The 16,844-nt window shown below is 32.4% G+C and overlaps 1 long non-coding RNA gene across 1 annotated transcript; it reads right to left on the reverse strand.

Annotated features, from left to right (window-relative positions):
* Window positions 1-1,384: 1,384 nt before the first annotated feature.
* On the reverse strand, window positions 1,385-16,512 carry LOC143073143 (uncharacterized). The gene is made up of 5 exons (XR_012977405.1): window positions 16,391-16,512; window positions 15,571-15,642; window positions 9,654-9,806; window positions 6,329-6,406; window positions 1,385-1,651 (listed from the first exon to the last, which is right to left on the reverse strand). It is a non-coding gene; the product is annotated as an uncharacterized LOC143073143 (long non-coding RNA).
* Window positions 16,513-16,844: the final 332 nt, after the last annotated feature.

The raw sequence follows: 16,844 nt of genomic DNA on the forward strand, positions 1-16,844 counted from the left end.
AAATAATGTACATTCACTACGCTCAATCAAGGCAACACAAATGTACATTGATTGCTGTTTTTAAAATCAAAGACACAGGTCTTAGAAATGTAGAATAACTTCCACGTGACTTAAAGCTCAAGTTGTTTCCTATCTCCGTTTTGAAACACCATTTTTAAGAGAAGTCTTTTGTGTTTGCATTCATTGACAAAGTGGCCAATAATATGGTGACATTGTTTGACAGAAAAACTATATTGAAATACTAAATACACATGTGGGCCGTGAACACAATTCTTTCGTAGTGCATTTCTTTTAACCAATAAATGTATGGCAATGTTATGTTTAAGGGGTCTATAGTTCAGTATGCAAGCCTCAGACATACTCATTTTCCAGCCTTTTCAAATACACTAAATCACTATTTGACCTAATTATTTATGACACAAACTAACATGTAACTTTATTCCCCTATTTAGCATTTCTGCATACAATATAAAAACATCATTCTGAAAGGTGTATGGAACAAACTTTGCAAGTTATACACTGTCTTCACTTGGAACATTACTGTGTCCCTTATAATAGAATAGAAAGACTAGCCCATTTTAAAAGAACTATGCATATTTAAAAATATGTCTTGCATACAGTCTATGAACTAAGCCCAAGAATTTGCATCAAAATGATGTTGAATAAAAAGTAAACTTATCTCCTGCACCACTTAGAAAACACCATATTTTCAAATTAAACTGTCACATCATTTATATTATGTTAGTTCACAGACACCACATGGTTTTTCTCTCAATCTATAGGTGACAATTGTTGCAAGAAGGGATAATAATGAAATACACAATACCATAAAAAGAAAAGTTGTTTTTTTCATCATATATATTTGATTTTGATATTTTACAAAATTTAATTTTTTCAATAAATTGCAAGATTAAAATAATTTAAAAACCATATATAAAAATAATTAGTTTTCAAATAAATCTTGAAAGGCAGGAAACATCAAAGAATATTTCCAATTTTTTTTTTTAAATTTAGAAAAAAGGGGGAGGTCTACCCCAAATGTGCCTGTGCATTTTCCTAAAAATATCAAAGTTTTACAATTTTGTGTTTAAAACATCTGTTAGTTAAGTAATATTATCGGTCGCCTTATCAGTATGAAATGACAGATTTATAACACTACTTAACCATTTTATAATTGAGAGAAGATATGGAATATTTACTTTCTTGTGCATGGATCTAGGACTGCATAGCAATATGATATGTAAACATAATGTCTTATCATAGATACTAAGATTAAAATTTGCACGCAGGACTCTGGGTAAGGAAGCAGGTCCCGCACAACATATTTCTACTTTTAATGATACGTTTATTTTATGAACTATTCTATGAAATCACGAACCTCAATTGTCAGGGATTCAATTTGTGTTGAAAGCTCAGACTGTCTCTTCAAATGCAGGTCCACTTGTTCCTTGCGAAATCTTATTTCATCGCCGCATTTCATTTCTATCTTCTGTTCGTGTTTTTCTTTCAGCTGCCTGATCTCTGCCTCGTGATCTCTTTGCAATGCTTGCATTTCTTCTTCATATTTTTGTGTTATGTTTTTCATACGTGTTTCATAAAGTTCTTTCTGAGACCAAACTTCTTCCTTAGATTTGTCATTCATTTTTGTAAACTAATGATAATTAATTAAAAAAAAAGCATTACAAACGTATATTTTTATCTGTTGTACAATCTATATATTACAAACATTAACATCTTAACATATAGAATTGAAGACTCGATGATCTATACTGACGGACTGTAGATACGCAACACTGTATGATATTATTTTTTTTTTTTCATTGTAAAATACACAAAATAACGCATGAAAAACTAAATTAAATATAAAGTTGATTCGTTTCTCCATCGTCTAAGGTGATTTTGAATTTGAAATTTGAATTGATAATGTCACGCTTAACGTTTACATCATGTGCTATGCACTTACATCCAGGTTTTGTCTTCATTATTGGTCGTGCAAAGAAAATAATAAATAATTGATAGGAAGGTTAACCAATAATGTTGGGAATGTTTTTAGTCAATTTTTCCTACTACAGATTTTGCCCAGTTCCACCTTTTTTAGTCTGTTTCTGCAGTAATGTGGTGTACACTAAAACCTTCATAAACAATTCTAAAGTGGATTGTGTGGCATCACAGCAAACGAGAAGCGTTGCTGGTGCAAATCTTCCTGCCCTTTGTAGCCGTTATACTGTGTTATAAATGACGTTGCATAATTTGATTTATTTCGTATGACTTAATTTCTATTTTCACTTCTCAGTCGTTACAAAAAGGAAAATCAACATTACTTTACTGATTAAAACTTGGCAATGGATTCAAGAACATTTTTAACGAAGAAAACATTCTCAAAAAATCATGTATGTGATTCTAATTTCGCGTCAAGAAATTCGTGCGGTGTCAAAATTCCGCGATGTTTGGTTGTCTTAGGAAATTCAGGTATTAATTTTTCTATTCAAAAAGGAGTACGGAAAGCTTATTAAGCAATGAAATTAATATAAGTTATGATCTGATGATAAAAATAAACCGTCAGTATATTACTTGGTAGGAAAATATATGATACTTAAAATATGTTTTTATTTAATTAAAGATTATGTCTAAGACGTATTCGGAACAACTTTTCGTTTTTTTTTGGTTGCTGATGCCATGCAACATCTTGTTCTTGATTTGGCTGTATATCTGTTTTGATTCGAGCGCAACTGGTGGGTTTTGTGTAGAACAGAAGAGCGTCTGGCAAACCAATTCCAATTTTAAGCATTCATCTGTTATGAGAGTGTTACAGTAACGAACTAATTTCTAAGAAATTTACTGCTTCAGGCAAAATTGACCTTATATCAAACTGGTTATTCTTTTAATATTACTTTTTGTCATAAAGCTCCTCATATTTCGATGTATTTATACAGTCATACTTTGCATTGAAAAATTTGGAACAGACGATTCCTGGCAAAGCGTTAGGAAACAAAAAAAGTATTGAGTGATTTTTTTCACTATCATTTTTGTAACAGTTTGATAAATCATAAATATGAGTCTGTATGAACACATGCATCGATCACATGATCACATTCCAATGTTAATTAAACCTTCAAAATTCGGTTAACACCCTACTGTGATACATATTTAAAAACTTTTATATTATAAGGAACAAGTGTCTTGGATACTAGATATTTTATTAGTTGTTGTTTGCCCTGAACTATAGCTTATGGAATAACCGTTTCACAAATGATATCGGATATGTTCCTTACGTCGTAACTACAATCCCCTACCCTTTCATGAATGTAACCTACCGCATTAGACTATTTACCGGATTTGTAATCACATAACCAACACGACGGGTGCCACATGTGGAGCAGGATCTGCTTACCCTTCCGGAGCACCTGAGATCACCCCTAGTTTTTGGTGGGGTTCGTGTTGTTTATTCTTTAGTTTTCTATGTTATGTCATGTGTACTATTGTTTTTCTGTTTGTCTTTTTCATTTTTAGCCATGGCGTTGTCAGTTTGTTTTAGATTTATGAGTTTGACTGTCCCTTTGGTATCTTTCGTCCCTCTTTTAATAAGTCGGTAGGTTATGTCTTCTGCGTTTTGTTAGTTGTTTTAGAGCCTTCATATCGATCTTCTGAGTCTAGTCTTTTTTTAACCCCGCTTTATTCTGTATGTATGTGCCTGTCCCAAGTCGGGAGCCTGTAATTCAGTGGTTGTGGTTTGTTTATGTATTACATATTTCTTTTTCGTTCATTTTTTGGATATAAATTAGGCCGTTAGTTTTCTCGTTTGAATTGTTTTACATTGTCATTTAGGGGCCTTTAAAAGCTGACTATGCGGTATGGGCATTGCTTATTGTTGAAGGCCGTACGGTGACCTATAACTGTTAATGTTTGTGTCATTTTGGTTTCTTGTGGATAGTTGTCTCATTGGCAATCATACCACATCTTCTTTTTTATATTTATCTACTGATTTTATAGTTTTTCCTAATTTTGTGCTGTTTTACCCCTGTCTGGAGTTAAGTCACAAGCAAGCATGTTTTATTCTGTAAGTATATGTCCCAAGCCTGAGGCAAAGACATCGACAGACTTCATCGATACATTGACAAGGTTGATCATAATACGAAACCAAGGGTATATGAAGCCGTCCTTTCGAACGTGTTTCAGACGCCATCATGAAGTGATTGAATGTCACGGATAAGTCGGGATATGTTCCAATTTTTACAATTATCACCTAATAAAAGTAATCATCGAATGTGTATTTATCATGAGCAACTCATGGATGCCGGTAGTGCAGCAATATTTTTTATCGCCTCCAGCTGACGCGAGATCCCCCAGTTTTTGGTCGGGTGAGTGTTTTTAAGTCTTTAGTTTTCTTTATTATGTTTGCACACTGTTTGTCTTTGCGTGATGTTTCGATTTCTTCGGGGCAATGGCGCTGTCAGTTTATCTCGACTATGACACTTTGCCATTTCAAATTTACATCTATTGTAAAAAAAAAGTTGTTTAGTTAAAAAAATAAGATATTGGATTTTAAACTGTCCATCAGTCGAATACTTTCATTTCAAACACGTGAGTAGATAAAAGCCATTGAACGATGATGAAATCAAAAAAATGAAAATTTACTTTTCTTTATATGTAAAAAATACACTGATGAGACACAATGGTTTTTTTTTTATTATAATTGTTGAATTGTAATGAAACACAATGGATGATGCAGAAGTAATGAATTATTTTTTTCGTTTCATTCTTTGTATTGAAAAAAGACACTGAGACATAAAGAAAACAAGCTGCCAAAAACATTAAAAGATATTCTTCAAAAAACATATCTTGCCTCATTCAGCTCAGTTGTCAAACCTTCATTAATGACCTAATTTATAATATTCTTTTGATAAATTGTTTGTTAATAGAGGAGTAAGATAGTAAGGATATGGGCCCTAATTCGAGCGTCAATTTCAAATTTTGATTTGTTGAGTAAATTTCACAATGAATCAAAGCTTAAACAATGTCTAAATAGGAAAATTGATATTTTGTTATAAATTAGCGTAGTGAAGTGCTTTTCATGACATAACAAATAGCATTCATTTTGTCATGATTTTCAATGACATTCAATTTTCTGTTTATTTTCTTGAATGGAAACACACCACATGCATCGACAAAAGAAAATCTGTTAACATAATGTTTTATGACATTTTACATATCTGACTTGAATATTTAGTTTGTGGATGTCTGTTATGTTTCCTTTACCTAAATGGTTAAATGCAGACGATTAGGTCAAATATCATCAAAAATCCTTTTTTGGTCCATCGACAAAAATAATTCTCCTTCACTATCTGCGTATTTGTTCATCAACTGGAAACATTCGTTATCTTGAAACAATGAACTAAATATTCGGGGCTAAATATGTCATTCATATAAGGAATCAACTTGCGACGCAAATTATGTTTACATCTATTCAAACTATCAATTTAGCTGCTTACAGTTTCTATCGATCTCTATTGTTTTTACAGATGACTGGGGAAAACGCTTAAAGGCTTACATTAGTAAAAATAAATTAAGGGAAACAATATTCATATGATTGTGGATCGCTGATCATTTTTGCTGTCACAGTTTTTTTGTATAGTTTTCAAAATTAAAGGCAAAATTTCGTCATAAAAAGTCAATCCAAACCAAAACTTTATTCCAGAATTCTTCTTATAATTTTGATAGAAATATAACGTACTTTTAACAAGTTGATTTTATGTGCTGAGTATTGATTCACAAACAAACTACAGCCTCAACGCCCGAGGCAAATCATTTGTGTTTGGCATTCATGTTTGATTAAATTTAAGGGAAGATATCTTAATAAAAGTCCACGACTCAAACATTTCGACGAACGCCATATAACATCAAACGTTCGCTTGGCTTTTAACTGAGAAGGGCAGCTGTTCATAGATCTATGTAATAGCAAAATATTGATGAAAATATGTTACAGTTGTAACAATAATATGGTCAGCAATTAAACTTGCAAAGAACAAGTTGACATGCCAAAAAATATGATTACGGCATGGTTTTATTTTCGATATTATTTATTTTCTCTTTTGAAATAATGAACCACACTCGGCAACTTGTATTCCATTTTGTAAATATTGTGATGTACGAACGGGTCGCAGCCTATGACAAGACTTCAATAAGACCCAAGTATTTAAACTTGATATATAGTTTTTTTAAATAACTGCAGATATGTGTTTCCAGAATACTAAAAGTTGTTTTCATAGTTCATAACACGAACTATTGATACCTTCGGAATAATTATTTAGTAAGTATTTAATTTACCTACCTCGTTTCTCCAATGTTCAATGGCCTTCTCACAACTTTTTTCATATTCTGTTCTGGTCTTTAGTTTGAATTCTGTTGTCTGTTAAAACAAATGTACTTGTGACACGAAAATGAGTGTTAATTCACCTTAGCGTCCACACTATCAAAAAGTTGTAAATCAAACACAATTGTGCAAAAAAATGACCTTGTATTCAAAAGTCAATGTTTTACCTAAAAGGTAAAATTGCAAAAATACTGAACTCCGAAGAAAATTCAATCGGAAAGTCCCTAATCACATGGCGAAATCATATGACAAAATACAGCAATCGAATGGACCACAACTGTCATATACCTGACTTGGTACAGACATTTTCAAATGTAGAAAATGGTGGATTGAACCTGGTTTTAAAGCGCTAAACCTCTCACTTGTACGACAGTCGCATCAAATTTATTAATATTGATAATGATGCGTGAACAAAACAAGCAGACACAATCGGTAAAAATGTCACGAATAAAGGTAAAAAGTCAAATTTGGTTGTCACATTTGTGAAAAGGGAACGGGATTGTAGTTACGACATAAGGGACATATCCGATATCATCTATATAACAAATATTAATAACGGTCATCCAACTCGTGATGGTGTCCGTAAAATTTACGAAGTAATGATTTCAGTTTCCCAATACTTCACTATTGGGAAGCTGAAAATAACGATCACTTAGACTCTTGATGAACGTTGATAGTGCAGGGATACAGGCGACCCCCTCTATCTGGTAAATGACGTCACAAAGGCGCGCCTAATTGACTAGTTTTTTCCGGTGACGTATGAACTCGAAAGTGGTCTATTGGGAAACGCTAATTGGTCTTGAATATATAAAAATGAACTCTTTTCAGATAAAGGCATACACTTTTTACTTCAGAATCATTCAGACAGTTACAAAAATACGTATATATACCTTTTCCGACACAGTAAAGACAATATCAGACTTACTTTAGGTAGATCACAAGTATATATTTTTTGAGACCGATTTATTTTATAATTTGCCAAAATGAAGATTTGACTATGCTCTTTTCAAAAATTTAATAAAAAGTATGGGTCACCGTGCTATTTTTCAAGCTATGAGTCGTTAAAAATTGCCAACATTTGGTTAGTTTGTTCATGAAAAAACACATTAGTGTGCATAAAAACAATTCTATTAGATAATTTTGAAATAAATTGTGAGAAGAAAGGTTTCATAATATGTTTTAAGAAAATAAAAAGAAAACATGGTGTCACTGAACTTGTTTTCTGGCTACAAGTGAAAAATCCCTATTAGACCAGTATAAATTTTGTACTAAAAGAGTTATCTCCCCTTAAATGGTTCATTTGAAGAAAAAAATGATTTTAAAACCAAAAAAATTGATATTTGTTAAAATATTTTGTATATTACGATTAATTAACAAGTCTTCTTTAAATAGAAAAAACAGTCTAACCATTGAAATGCAAATCTGTCTCCAAATTTGAAGATTTAGGAAAATAACTAGACCGATTTTGTACTGTGATTGTACAATCCAAGATGGCGGTATACCATGAATCTACATTTAGACTGTTTGGAATGTGTTGAGCAAACAGAGATAATGTTCGCACAGTTAAGACCAATTTTTACAGGATGAAGAATATTCAGAATGTATTGAGAAATATTTAGACAGTGTTTTTAAATTTTAAATAACACGAAACACTAAGGTTTTTCCACTACAGGAATATGAAGAGAAATTCCTTTTTAACAATACTTTTTGCAAATTGTTTGAAATGCTCACCAACTTCATGTTTGATTTCGATCTTTCAACTTTTTTTTTTAAACGTCTTTGCTGAGTTTTACAAAGTGTGCGTCTGGTGTAACCAGGTTCAACCCACCATTTTTTTCGTGAAATGTCCTGTACCAAGTCAGGAATATGGCAGTCGTTATCAAATAGTTTGTTTCTATGTATGTTGGCGTTGTTTTTGTTGCATTTTAGCATTTCTGTTGTTCCTTTGTTTCTCTCTTATACTTAATGTGTTTTCCGTGGTTTTAGTTTGTAGCCCGGACATGTTTTCTCTCAATCGATAAAGGACTTTTACACAGCGGTTTTCTACTGCTGCCTTCATGTAACAACCTGTAAGCCTAGTATATTTGATGAGGTTTTTTTTTTCAGATTGTTAAGGAACAAATTTAATCAAATTAAGACAAAAAATTATTTCAGAAGCTAGTGATTTTGTAATAATATTGTTCTGCAAACGGATCGTTTACTTTTACGGTTTTTGTCCTTGTATTTTCTTACTCATTAGAACTATATCATTTCAACACAATCCAAGTCAAAGTTTACCCATCAGAGAAGATTTGGATTAAAGAAAAAGTTCCAAAAAAATTTCGTAAGTAAATTGAAATTGAAATTCTACATAATTTTCATTTATTTGGTTCCATTGGCATACAACAAATGTTCCCAAATCCTACAAGACTATGCTTGTTTTACAAAATGTAGGTAGTTGGCATTTTGATCGATAATTAAGAGTAAAAGTTTGTCCTTATTACTTACACTTCCTCATTGACATCAAAAGTAACATCCGGTAGTGCAATTCAACATCCTATATTTTGCGAACGACTTTGATCGACTCATCACAAATTCCATGGCTCCCCCAACAACATGTACAAGTCAAATTATGTATCAATTACAGTGTTTCAGTTTCGAAATGTGTAAAAAAGACTTTGCAACTATTTGTACTTACCATGTTCTTGGCCCTGACCTTTATTACTTTAATGACTTTGTGAATCGTGTTAATGATTATTTAAACCTAGTATAATATACTTACCCTGTGGATGCGTAAAGTGTCTATCCCTTTCGAATACCATGTATTTTTCCCAGTTTTGTCTTTTTCTACATTAGTTTTTCGTTTCAAGTGATATCGGTTGCCAATTTTATATTTGTTATGGTATTACTTATTTTTTAGCTTATATAAAATTGAGAATGGAAATGGGGAATGTGCCAAAGAGACACCAACCCGACCATAGAAAAAAACAACAGCAGAAGGTCACCAACAGGTCTTCAATGTAGCGAGAAATTCCCGCACCCGGAGGCGTACTTCAACTGGCCCCTAAACAAATATATACTAGTTCAGTGATAATGAACGCCATACTAATTTCCAAATTGTACACAAGAAACTAAAATTAAAATAATACAAGACTAACAAAGGCCAGAGGCTCCTGACTTGGGACAGGCGCAAAAATGCGGCGGGGTAAACAGGTTTGTGAGATCTCAACCCTCCCCCTATACCTCTAGCCAATGTAGAATTAGTTTATTAGAATATATAGTTTACATTAACAGCTATACTTACCATTTTTTCAAACTTTTCCTCTAAAGTCTTTGTTATTTTTTGTATTCTAGAATGGAATGTGTCCTGTACCTTATCGATTGTTCTGCAAATGTCTCCAACAGATATCTCGATAAACTGCTCTTGCGAAGTCGCCTGTGTCATTTTTTGTAGTGCCTTAATATATGCAACAAAAAAACTACATTTTAATACATATCAACAGTAAAATATTTAACCTCGCTCATTGATCAAACCATTCATAGATAACATAAGATTATAGCACAAACCAAATGACAAAGGAACGTTCTTGCGATTGCGTTTTTTTCCAATTGTAACCAGGTAACCATATCTTACTTCCATATTCTATTATTTTTCTTCTTTAGTTATTTTTGTGTACGAAAAACACAATTATGCATAACTTATTGGCTAAATATGTTATTTTGACCTTACAAAAATGTAAAATCACAAAAATACTGAACTCAGAGGAAAATCTAATCGAAAAGTTCATAATCACATGGACCGACAGAATATACAAAAGAATAATAATCCCTTTCTTCATGGTTAATTAGTAGCGATAGCGTTATCATGAAGACAGGGATTATCATTACTAATTTAGAATATTGGAAAGTACTCAAGGAAACGGGAACATTTAATCGAATGTTTCTTCCATACATGTGCTAGTTTGGAATTCAACTTCAAGCTTTAAATTTTATAACAACAAAAAATTCTATCAAAAGCGGAGATAACATCAAATCACAATTCTATTCATCTGATTAAGTGTGGGGGTTGTCATGATTGAAACACTAAAAAATGGTATTAATTATCTTTTGTCAACAAAATAATGAAATCAAAATTATAGAAAATAGTAATATTGAAGGATAAGAAATAAAGCTATAAACATATTAGTGTATCATATAGAAGATGGGGTTCCAAATGGATGTTCAAATCATAAGTCGATGGCAAACGGACAATGCCATGACATGAAACGAAAAGCGAACAAGATAAGATCAACAGTATACAAACCACAACATAAAAAACTAAAGACTGAGCAATACAAACTCCACCAAAAACCCGGGGGTCATGTCAAGTGCCCTGGAAGTGTAAGCAGATTCTGCTCCACATGCGACACTCGGCATGGTATCCATATAAAACACATATTTCATATCTAGTGTATAAGCATCACCCAACAGTAAATAAATAGAAAAATGGAATTTTACTCTTGTCTTACCTTAGGACATCACCATCGGTCATTTCTAATCCTACACCTCGACCGAATGTACAAATGAAAAGATATGTCAACAATCAGAAGACACCTCTCTGTTCTTACACCAGATATTTATGCAGCACTGCTAACACTATGTTATTGACGTTCAAATCTCATGATATGGAAAAACTGTGAGTACTATGTGCATTTGCATAGCGGTCATATAGAATTTAAATAACTGAATAAATTGAATTTTAATAGGATTACACATTCCCTTTAATAAATATTCAATTGCGCCAATTAAAACATCTCATTTACAATGTGTCCGCATATAGGTATAATGAATTAGTAATTTGTTTTCTATTCGTATAAAAATGAACATCGTCAACTATTAAAACTTTAAGCCTCTTTGCTTTGAAAAACAGAAACGTAACCGTAGAATAATTGCTATATATCAAATACTAAAATACTTGAAAAAGTCAGACACATGACGAGTTTTTTTAACGATTTCTCCGCATATAGAGAAATACTTTGGAAGTTAAATTTCAGGATAAAAAGCACTTATTTCAACCGTTTGTTTGTTTGTTATGTTAAACATATATATTTAGACGAGTTGTATATACATAATGTACACAGCCATGAATCACCATCATTGATGGCGATCCGATGGATAAATCTGTTGTAGAGTTGTCACTGACTCAGACGTACTTATAAATATAATTATTTTCTGTGACTGTATCTTACATTAATTTGTAAGATCCTTTACTATAGATAATTGAGCTGATCTGTAACAATAACATCTCCATGCCTTATATATCATGTACTGTAGTACGCCGCTAGATTAAAACTGACGAGGAAAGGTAACACACGGCCACTGAAAGCTTTATTATTGTAGAGCCCAGGTGGTCGTGTGGTCTAGCGGGACGGCTGCAGTGCAGGCGATTTGGTGTCACGATATCACAGTAGCATGGGTTCGAATCCCGGCGAGGGAAGAACAAAAACTTGCGAAAGCAAATTTACAGATCTAACATTGTTGGGTTGATGTTTAGACGAGTTGTATATATATATATATATGTATAACATCTACACACGCTTAAAAAACACGTGTCTCATGTCTATCTCTAGATTCACCTTCCGTGACAAGGTAACACTACGACTATTGAGGTTATATTTTTATATAGCGGATGTGGTCGAGTGGTCTAGAGCGCTAGACATGAGGCTAAGCGATTGGTGCTATAGTGTATCAAAGGTTTGAGTTCGAATCCCGCTGAGGGACGGACAAAAATTTGTCAGTATAAAATCTAACTCTAACACTGTTTGGTGTAATTTTCAGACTTATATATATGTATATATAGAGATTATCTCAACCGTTTGTTTTTTTTTGTATAATTTCCGGCCAAAACCTTTTGATGATTAAATGTGTCCCTAAACCTTCCAATTTTTATTATTTCTCTCATAATTACACAAAATATTTGCAAAGGAGTAGGTCCGGTAAGGGCCGATTTGTGCCTCAAATTTCATGTTCATCTGACGAAAGATTTTGGATTCTTTTTAAACACTGAAGTGTCTATTTCAGTTCATTCAATTAGTGTTTGTGAAAAAATTTAACTGATTTACTCATTAAAAACGCTCCGATTCAAGCTTAAACATGAAAAATCTATCAAATATGCTAAAAAAATGTTACTTTTTAGATGGTTTTTGTCAAAAATGAAAGTGGCCGCATCCATGTTCAACCTCAACCTTTATATATGCTATGAATTATCAAGAAATACAACTTAGATTTCAATATGAAGAATGAACACAAATGCAGCCACTGCTAAAATTGTGAAGATTTCAGTAATTTAGCATGACCTAATGATGCTAGTACCTAATATATGTGCATTGTATTTTCAAAAACATCCTATATGTATGAAGCAGAAGCATTCAAATAAATAACTAAAAGTTTCCATTTAACAATTTTGTAAAACTGCTATATTTAGGGACCAAAAAGGGTTCTTACTAGACCTACTCCTTTCCGTCTAATAATTTAGACGAAATTGAACCGAACTGAATAGCGAATATTATTTTTAAATTCCGATTTTATGAATTTTTGAAACAAAACAAAAATCAAATTTATATTGTATTGTAAAATTCGGATAAATTATACTGATACTTCCAAAGTGTTCCTCCATATGCGGACAATTCATTAAAAACTCGTCCTTTATCTGGGTGTTTTTCCTAGTATTTTGGTATTTGATATATAGAAATTAAATATGTATTAGCTTCGAATTATACATAGGGAATTTTCACTGGAATTTACATCTTGAATTGTTTAGGGGCCAGATGACGTCCGTCCTCGGGTGAGGGATTTTTTTTTTTGCTATGTTAAAGACCCATTATAAGTCTTAGGCTGTTTTCTGCTTTCTTGTCGGGTTGTTGTCTCTTTTACACACTCACCGTTTCCATTATCAGTTTTACTAAGTACATATCTGAGACTAGTCGCAGTTACTGACAGCTAGTTCGAAGCCAAAAACAACTAAAAGAAAATCATGTACCTTAGACTAAAATATCAAACAACCTAAAACGGAGGAGGGAAACACATAAACTATAAGGGAAGAAGAACGGAACAACAGAAGTACTAAACTACAACTATGTAAAGACGAGAAAACAATGACCTTGTACAATAGAACAGTGAATGTATATATACGAATAACAATGATATAGTGTATGGTTTTAAAAGAGGGACGAAAGATATCAGAGGGACAGTCAAATTCATAATTAAACTGACAACGCCATGGCTAAAAATGAAAAAGACAAACAGAAAAACAATAGTACACATGACACAACATAGAAAACTAAAGAATAAGCAACACAAACCCCACCAAAAACTAGGGGTGATTAATTTACTCATAAAAAAATCAAAATTTATATCAAATAAAACAACATTTAAAGATCTAATTACAATGTTAAATTGGTAACCTTTGATAATACGTTTATTTGAATAAAATTTAGAATGGAAATGGGGAATGTATCAAAGAGACAACAACCCGACCATAGAGCAGACATCAGCAGAAGGTCACCAACAGGTCTTCAAAGCAGCGAGAAATTCCCGCACCCGGAGGCGTCCTTCAGCTGGCCCCTAAATATATATACTAGTTTAGTGATAATGAACGCCATACTAAACTCCAAATCGTACACAAGAAACTAAAATCAAACATTATACAAGACTAACAAAGGCCATAGGCTCCTGACTTTGGACAGGCGCAAAAATGCGGCGGGGTTAAACATGTTTATGAGATCTCAACCCTCCCCTATACCTCTATCCAATGCAGAAAAGTAAACGCATAACAATACGCACATTAAAATTCAGTTCAAGAGAAGTCCGAGTCTGATGTCAGAAGGTGTAACCAAAGAAAATAATCAAAATGACAATAATACATAAATAACATCAGACTACTAGCAGTTAACTGACATGCCAGCTCCAGACTTCAATTAAACTGATTGAAAGATTATGTCTTCATCATATGAATATCAGGCACAATCCTGCCCGTGAGGGGTTTAGTATCATACCATCATAACATATACGAGAAGAACATAACCCGTGTCATGCCAACAACTGGTTTTTAAATAAATGTGTTTAGTTCCGATGCAAAGACCCTATAAGATCAATATTAACGCCAAAATATGCAATCTTTAATGACCTGACAACAGTATCGTAACTATATCTCGTCTTAAAAGTCTATTTTAAGGTTTTGTTAGCTTCTGAGGTGAATACTGACATGTTTGTGCTTTATAAAGAATATATCCATAAAATATTGAATGTGAAATACCTGCACGTATAAGAAGTTTGCATGTTGAGCTATATTTACGAATGATGTCCTTATACCGATGATAAAATTTAGTAAATGTTTTGACTAGTTTCTGATATCGAAAACCCTAGAGTAATAACTTTTCAGTAATACGTAAATTTCTCTCTCTGAGATATATAAACACCGCACGATGATGACAAGGATTGATAAGTTTTCCCGGATTGTATCTAAGTTTCCATCTTACGTGGAAGAACAAATTATTCGATTCTCAAACCGTTAGTTCAAGGTAACTTATTTCTGCAAAATTTTCGAATTAATTCTTAGACCAAAAAAAGTAAAATTTATTGCATTATTCTTATATCTACCAGCTATTGAAATGTGTATAATGATGCACAGTATGGGATATTGAAATAAAAAATAACTGATCCCGCTAACAAGTTTAACCCCGCCACATTGTTCATGTATCTGCCTGTCCCAAGTCGGGAGCCTGTAATTCAGTGGTTGTTGTTCGTTTATGTGTTACATATTTGTTTTTCGTTCATTCTTTTTTATATATAAATAAGACCGTTGGTTTTCTCGTTTAAATTGTTTTACATTGTCATATCGGGTCCTTTTATAGCCGACTATGCGGTATGGGCTTTGCTCATAGTTGTTAATGTCTGTGTCATATTGGTCTCTTGTGGACAGTTGTCTCATTAGCAATCATACCACATCTTCTTTTTTTTTATATAAACAGGATTATCTTATGAGAAAAAAACTGATTGTTCGTTAAATAAAGTTTTCGCGAGAACGATATCAATTTGTATTTTTCATATTCACCTTTGTCATAGCGTAATTAATTTCTTGGATCCCGATGTAAGATTAATTAAAACCTAATTATCCTCTTAAATTAAAGGAAATTATCATCATTATCATTATTATTAAACAAAACGTAAGAAGTACCACTTACATTCAAAACACTCTTGCTTTTTTTTACGTCGATTTCCATTAATATATAAGATCTGAGTTTTTCTTTGTGTATCTACAAAACGAAAATAACACTAATTTTTAAAAGAATGTTTTATGGAGGATTATTCATAGTACAAATATTTACTTCATCAATGAAATATGAAACATGGAAATACTGAATAAATTACAGAAAAGTAAAGATTTACGTGTGCATCACGGATAATTTCATGTATCATGTAAAACTTTGTCTAATATGCCGCTGATACACAATACTGGTATTGAGTCAGTTGCTTAAAAGATATCTTGTGTTTGATTTCATTCCGCACCCATCCGTTACGATAGATTACGTTTATGACACTGTTACAATTGTATTTGATCAATTTCAAAAGTCTTCATTTTAACAGTATACAATAACATATATTACCGTACAAAAGATAAGAGCATGCACTGTTTTATACACAAAGTAAACACAATAATGAAAGTAAAAATTTTGTGCACACGGTGATCATGTTTGCTTATATGCATGTGTATTAAACAGATTTTTTTTATGAATTTATAAATAAAAGTACTTTAGTATTGAACACCAGCCGGTATATATATTGTAGCATTGAAATTCAAAAGTACATATGGTACATACATTTTTTTTTGATTGCTAATCATTTTGTTATCACCTTCAATTTGCGTGCAGTTTTATTGAAAATTGAAGGGGATAATACTTTTTTCCCCGAACTTTTACTCAAGGAAAATAATAACTTCCCTGGCCTTTTCGGAATTTAGATCGACATTTCATACAGACGAACATAAAGAAAAAATTATAATACCTTATCAAGTGCTTCAAATTTTGATGTTATATCGAGTAATTCCTGCCTGGTGTTGACATTTTTTTCTTCAGATATTTCCAATTTTCCTTTCAATTCAATCAATTCTTTTTGTATTTTATCAAGTTTTTCGGACTTGGCGAATAATTTTCGTTCTGTTTCTGTTACTCTGTAAAAATTCAATATGAATAAATTAAAAGATAAACGTATTATCTAACCAATAGCTATAATTCTTTGTCCTGCTTTGATTTTTTACTGGCTATCTGAAAACTTTGTTTTCGATACAAAACTATTAATTTGCGGACACTTGGAACTTTTGAACGAACAAAATATTCAATTTTCAAACATGTTCAAATTTCATAAAAAGGTCTAACAGATTACTTATGCCTTGGTAGAGCGTTATTATTACTTGCACGGAGCGTCATCGTCGTCATCAATACACAAGTCATCGTCACAG

The sequence above is a fragment of the Mytilus galloprovincialis genome, chromosome 4 (assembly GCF_965363235.1).
Source record: "Mytilus galloprovincialis chromosome 4, xbMytGall1.hap1.1, whole genome shotgun sequence".
NCBI lineage: Eukaryota > Metazoa > Mollusca > Bivalvia > Mytilida > Mytilidae > Mytilus > Mytilus galloprovincialis.